General features: G+C 44.5%; 1 protein-coding gene across 4 annotated transcripts in view; it reads left to right on the forward strand.

The window, feature by feature from the left end:
- The first annotated feature begins 696 nt into the window (after positions 1–696).
- DRD2 (dopamine receptor D2) overlaps positions 697–12346 on the forward strand; it is a 70216-nt gene continuing 58566 nt past the window's right edge. For 2 of the 4 annotated variants that reach the window (XM_081889940.1, XM_081889943.1), the window contains exon 1: positions 697–1619. The gene's annotated coding sequence lies outside the window, so the exon portion shown is untranslated. Of the gene's footprint in view, positions 1620–2112; positions 2203–12346 lie in introns of those variants that run through there. The other 2 variants (XM_081889941.1, XM_081889942.1) reach the window with 2 other exon arrangements.

Below are 12346 nucleotides of genomic sequence, written 5' to 3' on the forward strand. Positions count from 1 at the left end.
CCAGCTGTTGGGAACATAAAGCTAGGCTAGATGCATCATCATTTTTAGGGCTCTCTGCCGTTCCATCATGTTCCAGGATAAATGGACGCAATAGTGTTTAGTGCAACAGTCTAAGGACATTGTGTGTTGAAAGCAACCCAGGGCGTCTGAACAGCTCCTCAGCACCATTCGGTCGTCCCTCTCAACCCTGACCCATTAGTGTCTGTTTGAGATTTCCCCCTGCATCCATCTAACTCGTCTCTCTACACCCCTTCTCCCATTCACGCAAACAGCGCTGTGACCCCCCCCCCATTTCCGCTGAAATCTACCCATTTCTACATGTGTATCAATACACTTTGGTATTGCCAGATACTTCTCTCCATTAGGATGATTGGCGGTTTTCCGTGTATCCCTCTGGGAGCTTCTCTGAGGTCCTATCAAAGCTCCGTCTATCGATCTGTCCCGCAGCATTCTAATCTGTTCTGAATCTCTTTCTCACCTCTAGTTCGACATCCTTTTGCCTCTCGATCTTTGCTTGTGACTTTAGAGCGCTCCCCCCCCCCCGCACTCCTCGTGTGCCTGACACCAGACTCAGCTGCATCGGAGGTCCGTGCCGACGGGGTGCTCCTGCGTGTGCAAAGCAGCTGCTCCCTTCAACGTAAGGGAATCGTGTGCCACTGGCTGCCTAGGGCTTGTAGCAGTGCCAGGCGGGTCACGGTCTGTTTCTTACCCGTCAACACTGTACCACACACACACACACACACACACACACACACGAGTCTCCGCCCCAACCTGAGCCACCGCCTCCTCCCTCTTCTTTTCCTTCCCTTTCGCCGACTCCGTCGGAGCTGTCCGTCCTCTTGGTGCTGAATTATCTTCCCACCTCTGCGTCTCCCGGGTGTTCCGTTTTGATTCTGAGAAGAGGCAGGGCAACTCCGGCTGAGGTGCGCTCAGCAAGTTCCTCGCCAGCCAGCGGCCGCTATCCCCTGGGAAGCCGACGGGAGTGGGAGGAGGGGAAGGATCTCCAGAGCTTTTGCTGCTCGGAACAGCATCACAAAGCTTGGGCTCACCTTTCAAGATTCCCTTTCCCTTATCTCCTCCTCCTATTGTTATTTTAAACTCTACAAGAGAATGAAAGGGAGGAGCGCCCTGTTCGCATGAACCCCACTTCAAGAAACCCTGTCTCCCTTAAACGGAGCGACATAAGAGCTTTGCCCAACTCAAGCTGCTCTCCTGAGAAGTTGGAGGACATTCTCTCCGAGGAGGCAAAGGCTAAATCCATAGGGTGGGAGCTCCTACCCAGTCAATGTCCCTTTTTCCAAGAGGCTGACCCTCCTTAGCCCCAGGAGGTTCTGTCTGAGAACAGAAATAGTCTTTTTTGGTGGGGGGAGATTCCGAGAGAAAGTGCCTCTTCTCCACTGGGGGGATCCATGCTGGTTTGGCAAGACCCTACTAGCCTTGCTTTCTGTCTGGGTATCTCCAGAGATCCCATGGAGATGGGAAGTCTGGCAGGAAGCAGGGAGAAGTGAGAAGAGGAGGAAGAGAGGAGCAAAAACGTGGAAACTTTTGGATATACAGGTCAAGACGTGAAGTCAGCACTGTGGTTCGTGGTTATCGCTGTCTTATCTTATGGCTTGAAGGTAAGGGCAAAATCATCAGTATTTCACTTTCTCTTCAAGGATAGCAGAAACTGTCTTCTAAGGGTGTAAAAGGTTCAGTGGTAGCGATGGCTCAATAAATAGTAATGTATTACATATTCACCTATTTGTAGGGGGCACAAAAAGATGGGGGGGGGTATCAAAAGACAAAGGAATATGTATTGTATAAGCATGATTTGAGAGAACAACTGAATACTTTTCACTTAGAAAACACATTTTTTCCAGAATGAAGATTGGAAGAGATGCAAGTATGAAAGATTTTCAGATGTTAAAACTGCGAAGATGCTCTCTTGTGTGTGATGTGTGTGTGTGTGTGTGTAATGCTTGTAATGTTTATTAAATATTTGTATATATATATTTTAAAAAATCTTAGAATCTGTCATAGTGAATTTGTTTTACTCCCATTAATCAGATAACAAAGTAATCAGAGCAACTCCAGAGGTCTGTAGGCAGAACAACTCCAGACTGCAAGAAATGAATAAACAAATGAGAAGTGATTGTGGAGCAAGAAGCATTTGCAGAGGCCTTTTGCATTGCCCCAAGATGAAAGGCAAAGTTTAGAAAGGTGGGTGGAGAGGAGGAAACAGCATCTGCCTAGACAGAGCTTTTTATGAGCTCCGGCTCCCAATGCAATAATGTAGACAGACATCTGGATATAGTACTGTTTCCACTACAGTTCTTCCTCATCTCTTCTGCACATCAGCAGGCAAACTCACCCCATAATCACTGCAGTTTTATTATAGACGTATGCTTTTTGGCATTAATATCTTTATGCCAAAGCAACCATTCACACAGCATTGTTGAATGTGCAAAGAGTGTTTCTTGTTGATATTTCTTGCTCTCACAACACCGGGAAGTTAATCACCTCTATTCCCATTTTGCAGGTGTGAGACTGAGACTATGGCAATCCTACCCTCTACTGTTTCTCAGCTTTAAATCTATCTCCTCTTTTCAAGAAATCAGTGGCAAATGTTAGATGGGAGTTGGTTCTGGATCCTTCTTCATCCATTGCATGCATAGATCCATCATTTAAATGAAGAAGTTACTTTGAACCATCTTTTTAAAAATCCCTTTTGAGTGTTGCTTTGCACAATTGTTATTTTTTCTACACTGGTGACCTCATCCATCTTCAGGCACCTATTTGCATCAATATTGTAACTTGTGATCCATGGCGGATCTTGGGGGTCTCAAATTTCAGCGGCTCCTTTAGTGGCGTCAAAATTTGGTGCGCCTCCACCTCTGCTGTGATTTAGGTGGCCATGGATACAGCCCATGGAAAATTTAAGGGTGCACTGGGTAGCAGAAGGGCTCCAGACCCACACTTGGGGGGGGGGAACTGCCATCACCTCTGTATTCCGCCTCACATCCCATGATCCACACAAATGTGTGGTCAAGATTGCATGGGTGTCGTGTTTAGGAAGCAGAGAGAAGAAAGTTTTGTGTTAAATTAGCTCTTTCCTAGTCCAATATAAGATATTGACCAACAAATTCTTAACAGAGCGAAGGGCTGCAGTTCAGGAATCGCACTGGCTAACTCAAAGTTTGTGATCACCAGTGAGGGCAAGGAAAAGTTAGTGATACAAAGGAGCTGGGAGACACTGCAGTTCTCATTTCAGAAGAGCTGCACTTTCCACGCTGAAAAGATCTGGGTACACTTAAAGAACATTGCTCATTTATTTTGTGCAAATATGATTAATCACTCAAGGGCCCTGATATGGTGCAATCTCCTGTTTATGTAATTTTTTTTGTCTTTCCGAACAACTCTCTGTGGGTTGCTACTGGCAACCCTGAAGGAGTTGGCTGCTTTTTTCCCTTTGTCCATAAAAGAAGGAGTTGTTACACACACACACACACACACACACACACACACACACACACACGGTCTGGTTCCATTATTTCCCCAGAGGAATGTGAGTTTCCTATACATACATATAATGCTAATTTTTTTATATAGAAAAAGAGGTGCCAGAACTCACTCTGAACACCTCCCTTGTAGTCTTAGAATTGAAATGGTACCCACCTGAGAGGTGCTGGTAAGAAAAGATAGGTTCTGGCTGAAAAAAAAGCCATGCATGTATGTATGTATGGCTTTTTTTCAGCCAGAACCTCTCTTTTCTTACCAGCACCTCTCAGGTGGGTACCATTTCAATTCTAAGACTACATGCATGCATACAGTGTGTGCTGTTTTGGTTCATAGGAAAATTCATCTAACATTAATTACCAATGGCACATCAAGGGATTCCCCCCCCCTAAATAACGAGAAACCTTGATTGCTTTTTCATCTGGGCAGTGAAGATCCAAAATGATCTTGGAGTGGAAATGTTGAAGGAAGAGAGCAACAAGAAGCAAGTTGGTGAATCAACAGTGTTGAGCTGGAAAAGTTAAACAGAAAAACTGTGTCAGTGAGTCTACAGGCAGAGGTGCTGATGGAAAAAGTGATGGTCTCACTCAGAATATTCCATTTGGACAGGGGTGTCATTAAAATATTCCTGTAGTGCAGAGGTTCACAGACTGGTTGTCCACGACTTCTTTTTGCAGAGTCTGCAAAAGGCTTTTGGAATAATCCAGAATATCTGTATTGACCTCGTATGTATTTCATTTGCCTTCTCTAACAGTTGACATAGAGGCTAATTTTAACCAAGGCCTGGTTACTGAACACGCTAATAAGATCTGAGCTTAGTGCCCATGATTTTCAGAATACGGAGCTGGCACAGTCTACTAATTCTCCATTTAAAAACTACCAGTTAAAGAAAGGGCCACAGTAATGAAAATAATGTTATGTATGCACTTTGATTTGCAGATATTTTTTTTTTAAAAAAAGGTTTATCTAGTGGTCCACAGGGGAGAAAAATATTTGAGAACCACTGATGTAGAATGTGCTGACCATATAAATTAACAGCTCCTTGTGTAACAGATAGATCCACAGTTCTCTTGGCTATGCTGAGAATGTCAGTGTGATTTGACAGTTGCCCCCATCCATTGAGGAAAGATTTAAAGTAAGCATATTAGCTTAAGGGAAAAGAGAGAGAGAACCAGACACGGTCCTCTTGATAAGCACATAAATTGTGTAAGGAGGTTGAAAAGGAGGATGAAAGTTATTCCATCTCTCAAAATACCGAAATTTGGGGTAACACACTAAAAGGGAGGATCAGCTGGCATAAGGTGTTTGTGCGCTGGGGAAACCTTTAAGTGAAGATGCATCTACAGTAGTGGATGGAATTTATGGTACCTTTATGGCACAGAGGCTGAAAAAGAATGAAGGTCCAAAAGCTAGACTTTTTGGCTGCTGTCCTGGCCAGTTTTTGATAGCCAGAAAAGCATGAAACATGGCATACCTCTGACTACCCGTCAGTTACCAATCAAGTAAAAATGATGCATCATGCACTTCTATTAACTGCATTTATATCCCACTTTTTCTTCCAAGGAGCTCAATATGGAATGTATGGTTCTCCACTCCCCACAGCAACCCTGTGAGGTAGACTAAGCTAAGAGAGACAGTGATCGCCCCAAGGTCACCCAGTGAGTTTCATGGCCAAGTGGGGCTTTGAATCCTGGTCTCCCAGGGGTTCCAGGGACCCCTGACCATTAGATCCCATCGTGGCTGACTCTGGGGTTGTGGCGCTCATCTCGCTTTATTGGCCGAGGGAGCTGGTGTACAGCTTCCGGGTCATGTGGCCAGCATGACTAAGCCGCTTCTGGCAAAGCAGAGCAGCACATGGAAACGCCGTTTACCTTCCTGCGGGAGCGGTACCTATTTATATACTTGCACTTTGACATGCTTTTGAACTGCTAGGTTGGCAGGAGCAGGGACTGAGTAACAGGAGCTCACCCCATCGCTGGGATTCAAACTGCTGATCTTCTGATTGGCAAGTCCTAGGCTCTGTGGTTTAACCCACAGCACCACCCGCGTCCCTCTCCCAGATCATAGACCAACATTATACCATGCTGGTTCCCATTTAAGTACCACAACAGGTGACCAGCATTTCACCCTCCCAAATTGTTCCCCCCTCCCCACCACTTCCATTGCACTTGTGCATGAAAGACAGAGTTGGATACCCCCCTCCCCGAACCCTCTTCTTCATCCTCCCTCCTCAGAATATATATATACTAGACATGCTGCTTCTGACTGGCCACCCCTGGTGGGAACCAGAAAATCCTATACCGGCCACTGCCTGACTGCACAGAAGAATTCTTATGTCCGCTAAACCCTGTGTAATGCATTGCATGAGCACCTTCACTCCATGCTAACTGAAAAACAAAACATGTATTGGACATGCCAGGATGCCCTGCCCCTGTTAATATGTTTGAGGAATGCCTCTAATGCCTGGAGTGGCTTCCTTTTCACACACAGGCATTTGTTCTTTGTATGCGCTACAGGGCTTTGAATGCCATGTTATCCAAATGCCACGCTCATGCACTTAGCATCAGCAAACCCCATATTACCATAATAATTATTTCAATAGCCTGCCTATTGCTCAGAAATAATCCTAATATGTTACTAATTAAACACAGAACACAGGGGTTGCTGTACGCAGCAAGTTTTCTGCATGCAACAGCAGTTGGTTCAAGACCTTGCAGGATATTACAATGATTTCCATTTGCCAACTGATTACCTCCTCTAATAACTGCAAATAATGCTGTTGTGGAGTTCTTAGGGCAGCCAAATGAGCAGCCATCAAAGCAAAGGGACGCCAGTTAGCATCTAGTAAAGATTTAGACTATGTAGTCCTCATAGATCATGTACTAACAGAATGGAAAAAAGTTCTCTCTCGCACTCTGTCTTTTATTCCTGGTGGTTGTTTTTCTGAGAGATATTTTATGGACAATTTTGGCACAAGAAAAAGAGGTTGATTAAAGGAAGGGTTCCTGTATGCATGCTCTTCACTTTACCATGGATGTCACTTTACCATGTCAACATGGATGTGTGAATCATCATTATTATTCTTATTAGACTTGCTTGCAACCTGAAAGTCTCCGAGTGACCTACAGCACATTGAAAACAGTGGCATAAATACAACACACAATAAAAATGAATGGGCCACATGACAGATCTAACACTGAAGACAGAAATTTATCACAGCCTCTCCAAGACAATGGGTCACAATCATACCATACACCTACCTAAAGCATGTATAAAACACATGGCTAACCCAAACAAATAATGGGCACTGTGTTTGTTTGGGGTGTGGTGAACTGTAACTCAGTTTCCCAGGATTCTTGGGGGGGGGCATGACTGTTAAAGTGCTTTTAATATAAGGTGTAGATGTGACCTAAGTTCTACTCAGAATAGAAATGAATGGACTTAAGTTAGTCAAGTGCATTAAGTTCAATGATTCCCTGAGTCTCCTCTGAGTACAGCTCAATGCTTTGAAAGAGGTGAACCTAGGAAGCTACCTGAAATTAGATCACTTGTGCATCTACAGCCCTCCGATGAGCAGCAGATCTCCAGAGTCTCAGAGGGAGAGAGGTCTTTCAGTCCTCTTACTTGCTGCCTGATCCATCATCTACTACTAGGAATTCAAAGTTGGAGCCACTAAGCTATAAGACTCCAGTGCAAATTCTGTATGACACCATGTATTCTTTCCCAAAACTGCCTTAAAACTTCCAGAGTGAACTATTATACTGCATGCTGGAGAGTCCTGCTGGTCAATAGGGATCACACAGCACCGTTTAAAAAAGCAGAGATTTAATATGGCTTCATGACTACTTAATAGTATGTTAATCAACATGAATGGAGCTTCTCTGTGTCCTGTGCACTCAGCTGTCAGTCACAGTCAAGCGTCACATATTTGTGGCCATACAATGCATTATATTAAAGGCACAATGTGCTTCTTTATCTCTCTGTGTTATATTTTTTTAAACAGCAGCAATGGGTGGGTTACAGGATGGGGCTCATATTGCACAGAAGGGGTTTCGATCTATTCTGCTCCCCAGGCTACGGTTCTGACCAAAGTCTTCCCCCAGCTGCAACTTGCCTCTGGGGAGAAGATGCTATTGACTTTTTAAACAGCTTGTGGAAAAGGGTCTGCAAAGTCAAGATGCTTAAGACAAGCAGCAACTTTTAACTGAATGAAGCTTCCATGTTTTGCGGCAGTATATCTTTGACGGCACTCTGTGAGCTTCCCGGGGCTGACTGCTCTCCAGGATCGTGTCACATCTCTCCCATATCATTTTGTGCAATCCATGTGGTTTCATGTGGTCTTTCCCCATGACCCATTCAATTTCCTGCTCAGTTACGTTCTATGCTGTATTTTTTTGCTGCTTGCATTTATTTCAATGGAGCCTGGTTGCATCAGATGGCATTTGCTCCTCTCTTTGAGTCTTAGGGACCTCCGGGTAGCTTTCACTAGTTTGTCTCCAAGGCTAGTCCCTCTCTGAGTAGATCCATTGAAGTGAATGGACCAAGTTAGTCATTCCCATTCACTTCAGTCGGTCTGCGCTGAGTAGGATCAGCATTGCTTGCAATAGGCATGATTGCCCTTCGTTCTAGTATATCCTTGCTGGAATAGAACGCCAGGCTAGAGGGACCTGACTTGTACTGATGCAGAAGGGCTACTCATACCATCGTATGTACTGAGTGCAGCTGGAATCATCAAATCAGAAGGTAGCTTGTAGGTCATCTAGTCCAACCCATTGCTTAATCAGGATCTGCAATGCGGGATGAAACAGCAGCATCCTACAGCATCCCTGGCTGATGTCCAACCTGCCTCTTCATACTTCCAGTGAAGGCTAGCTCACAGTTGGCAGAGGCAGCCTCTTCCGTGGTTGTATGGCTCTTAGTGCTACGAAGTCTTCCCACTTCCTTGCCATTTCCACCTGTTGAATCTAGCCCTTCCCTCTGGCACATCAGAGGGAATAACACAAAAAGAACCTGCAGGATCAGGCCGATGACCTGTTCTCACAGGCTGTGGGAAACCTGCAAGTAGGACCTGAGTGCAACAGCAACTCTCTCCTCTACAATTCCCAGCAACTGAGGCATGAGATAGCCTTTTGGATCATACACCAGTGGCCCACCAAGTCCAGGACTCTGCTTTCACAGCCAGATACCCCAAGAGGAAGCCCACAAGCAAAGACCCAAGCACAAGAGCATTCTCCCTTCCTGCAGTTTCCAGCAAGTGGTATTCGGAAGCATTACTGACTCCAGCCATGAAAGCAGAGCAGTCTCCATCATGGTTGTAGCCATTGATAGCCTTCACCTCTGTAAATTGGTCTAATGCTTTTTTAAAAAGAAGCCATCCAAATTGGTGGCCATCGCTGCCTCCTGTGGGAACAAATTCCATAGCTTCGCTGTGCATTGTCTGTCTTGAGCCAGTGTGGTGCAGTGGTTAAGAGTGGTAGACTTGTAATCTGGTGAACCGGGTTCACGTCTCTGCTCCTTCACATGCAGCTGCTGGGTGACCTTGGGCTACTCACACTTCTCTGAAGTCTCTCACCCTCACTCACCTCACAGAGTGTTTGTTTTGGGGGAGGAATGGAAAGGAGAATGTTAGCCACTTTGAGGCTCCTTAGGGTAGTGATAAAGCGGGATATCAAATCCAAACTCTTTTCTTCTTGATTCTATTTTTTTAAAAAAATAATATTTGCATTTTCAATAATAGGAACAGAGAGCATGCTTAACCCCCCTCCCCTCCCTCTGTCCCACTTACAACTTCATACCAAATACAGCATGTATACATATACCATATGACTTGCCTTCCACACTTTTCCTGGTTCCTTTTGCTTTTCTACTGCTCTGCGTAATCCCCATCTTTTTAATCATCCAATTTGTTATCTATTAAATAGTCTGTTTCAACTCTGCTGGATTTACACGAGACCTGCTAAGCTATGTATTTGTCTATACTAGTTCTTGCAATAGTCATTGAACATTAACCATTCCTCCTTATATTCCTTATCTTTGTTTTCTCTTATCCTGACCAGCCAGTTCAGCATATTCAAACATTTTACACTGTCATTCTTCCTTAGTGGGTACTATACTTGTTCTTCACCTTTGTACCAATAAGGTTCTAGCTGCAGTGGTGGCGTATAGTAGTAAACTTTTTTGTTTTGGTGGGACCTCAGTTGTTACCATCCCCAAGAGGAAAATCTCAGGTGTTGGGGGGAAAGTTTTTTAAAGTATCTTTTTAAATTCATCATATATAGTTTCCCAATAATCCTTAATTATTTTACAGGACCACCGCATGTGAATAAAGATCCCTCAGTTTCATTGCACTTCCAACACAAACTTTTTTCCTTTTTAGACATTTTCGAAAAATGTCTGTCTTGTGTTCTTTCAACGTTCAGTTTCATTGATAGTCCCTGAGCTCTAGTATCGTGCGAGAGGAAGAAAAGCTTTTCTCTGTTCACTTCTCCACACCATGTGTAATACAATGCATAATTTTATAAACTTCTGTCATATCACCTCTTACTCATCTTTTCTCTAAAAAGCTCCAGGCACTGCAACCACTTCATAGGGTCATTGCTCCATCCACTCGGTTGACCTTTTCTGGACCTTTTCCCAACTCTGCAATATCCAACATACAACACTTCATCAGAGCAAGCAGTCTTTGATAGCTTTCTCGTCCATGAATTTGAGTAAATTCCATCGTTTAACTATTCTTCATCTGTCCCAAATCTTTCAATGTTCTGTTTCATGGGATGTCTCCGTGTTCTAGTGTTGAGAAAGAGAGAGAGAAAAGCTTTTCCTTGTTCACTTTCTACACACCATGAGTAATGTTATGCACCTCTAATTTTAGATGCTTCTTGGGCAAGTCTTTGCAAACTACTGCTGTGCCTCCCCTTCAAATTTCCTCTTCACCAGGCTAAACACACTTGTATCTTGCAACAGTTCCACACCATCCCAGTCACGCTGGGTGCCCATTCATTTTTACTCAATCTCTAGTGGTAATTTTCTCAAACAAGGTGTGACACGGGAGCTTTCTCCGCCCGGCGTTTTTGTTTTTATTTGTGTTAACGTTGGCATTGCAGCAAGTAAATATGACAGCGCTCTCACAAATGCGGGGGAGGAGGCATGAAGTGGCAGCATGCGGCTCACAGATTGGTGGAGGCTGCTGCTGATCAGCTGCCCGTGTGGTTTGAGCCACTAAAAAGTAGCAACCATATGTTTAACTGGCTGTATGCAATTCATCCACCTGTCATTTTTGACACCCGTGTGTGGGGGGGGGGGAAGGGTTAAGATCCAATTCATGCATTTAGCACAACCAAGTGGGAAAGCTGTGCTACGTCAGGCTGCAGATGGCAGAGAACAAATGTTTCTTTGTTCACATATATATGCTTTTAAAATCCTCTCTGCATTTATAAACCTAGCATGGCAGGGAGATGATGATGATGATGATGATGATGATAATTTATTTATACCCCACCCATCTGGCTCGGTTTCCCCAGCCACTCTGTGCGGCTTCCAACAGAATATTAAAATACAATATTATTAAATACAATCTATTAAACATTAAAAGCTTCCCTAAACAGGGCTGCCTTCAGATGTCTTCTAAAAGTCTGGTAGTTGTTTTTCTCTTTGACATCTGGTGGGAGGGCGTTCCACAGGGCGGGCGCCACTACTGAGAAGGCCATCTGCCTGGTTCCCTGTAACTTGGCTTCTTGCAGTGAGGGAACCACCAGAAGGCTCTCGGCGCTGGACCTTAGCATCCGGGCAGAACGATGAGGGTGGAGACACCCCTTCAGGTATACTGGGGTTTAGAGAGGGGTTTAGACTAGGTTTCCCCATGGCACGATGTATTTCTTTGTCAAGGGGAAGTTTGGGTGCATGTGTTTATAAGACAGAGAATTAAACTTGTAGTCTCCCACTTACAGCCTGAAGTGGAACTTGCATGCAGGGGAAGTTTTGCTACTTGGCCACACTGAGTAAGCAAACTGGTCCTTCCACAGTGCTCTGAAAAGCAGGAAGGCTTTGCTGTCAAAGTAAAATCACTCCTCAAAACATTCTAAAAGCAGCATATTGTCTGCCTTAAACTATTCTTAATAATAAGTACCACCTCCTTTCCCAATTGTTCCTTCTCCCATCACATTTCCTTCAGCTGTCCCTCAAGTGTCTATTTTTAACCTTGTGGTTCTTGTTCAATAAAGAAAACATCACAACTGCATATGTGCTGTTGCTTATCCCCTTGTACATCTTCCTAATTATCTCCTCCTCCTCCTCCTCTCCCCATAAAGAGACATGTGTTTTTTTTGCTTCAGCCCGCTCCTCCTGCGCCTTCCACGCAGCTCTGGAGGAGGCAAGCATGTGGAAAGTACAAATCTGTGATTAGCCCATTCAGAAAATGTAAATGTTGCCATCTTCATCTTCTGTGCTGTGCAGCACACATGGTGGAGGTGGGGAAGGGAAGGTGTGTGTGAGAGAGGACCAGCTTGCAAAGCCAAAGCAACATCAGGATGCCACATTTAAATACTGTTCATTGTCTGGAGCAAACATTGGTTGGGTTACCATGTTTTTCAAGCACCAAACAAACAAAATTAGCATGGTGCCTGCGTGGAGAAGTCATTGGTAGCAGCTTATCAGCTTGAAGGCCAGGACTGAGGCCACTGGAGCAATATGTTGGCTCCCGTTGTGTGTGTGTGTGTGTAGTCAATATGAGTTTTGTGTCCTGCCAGCCTTATCTGCCTCTGTGTGCGTTCCTCCATTTATCTTGAATCCACTCCCAGGCCAGCCATCGAGACACTTCACTTCCTGAAAGAATATGTTGGGAGCATCAGGT

This window comes from Podarcis melisellensis, assembly GCF_964234715.1.
Source record: "Podarcis melisellensis genome assembly, chromosome: 15".
NCBI classification, from domain to species: Eukaryota; Metazoa; Chordata; class Lepidosauria; order Squamata; family Lacertidae; genus Podarcis; species Podarcis melisellensis.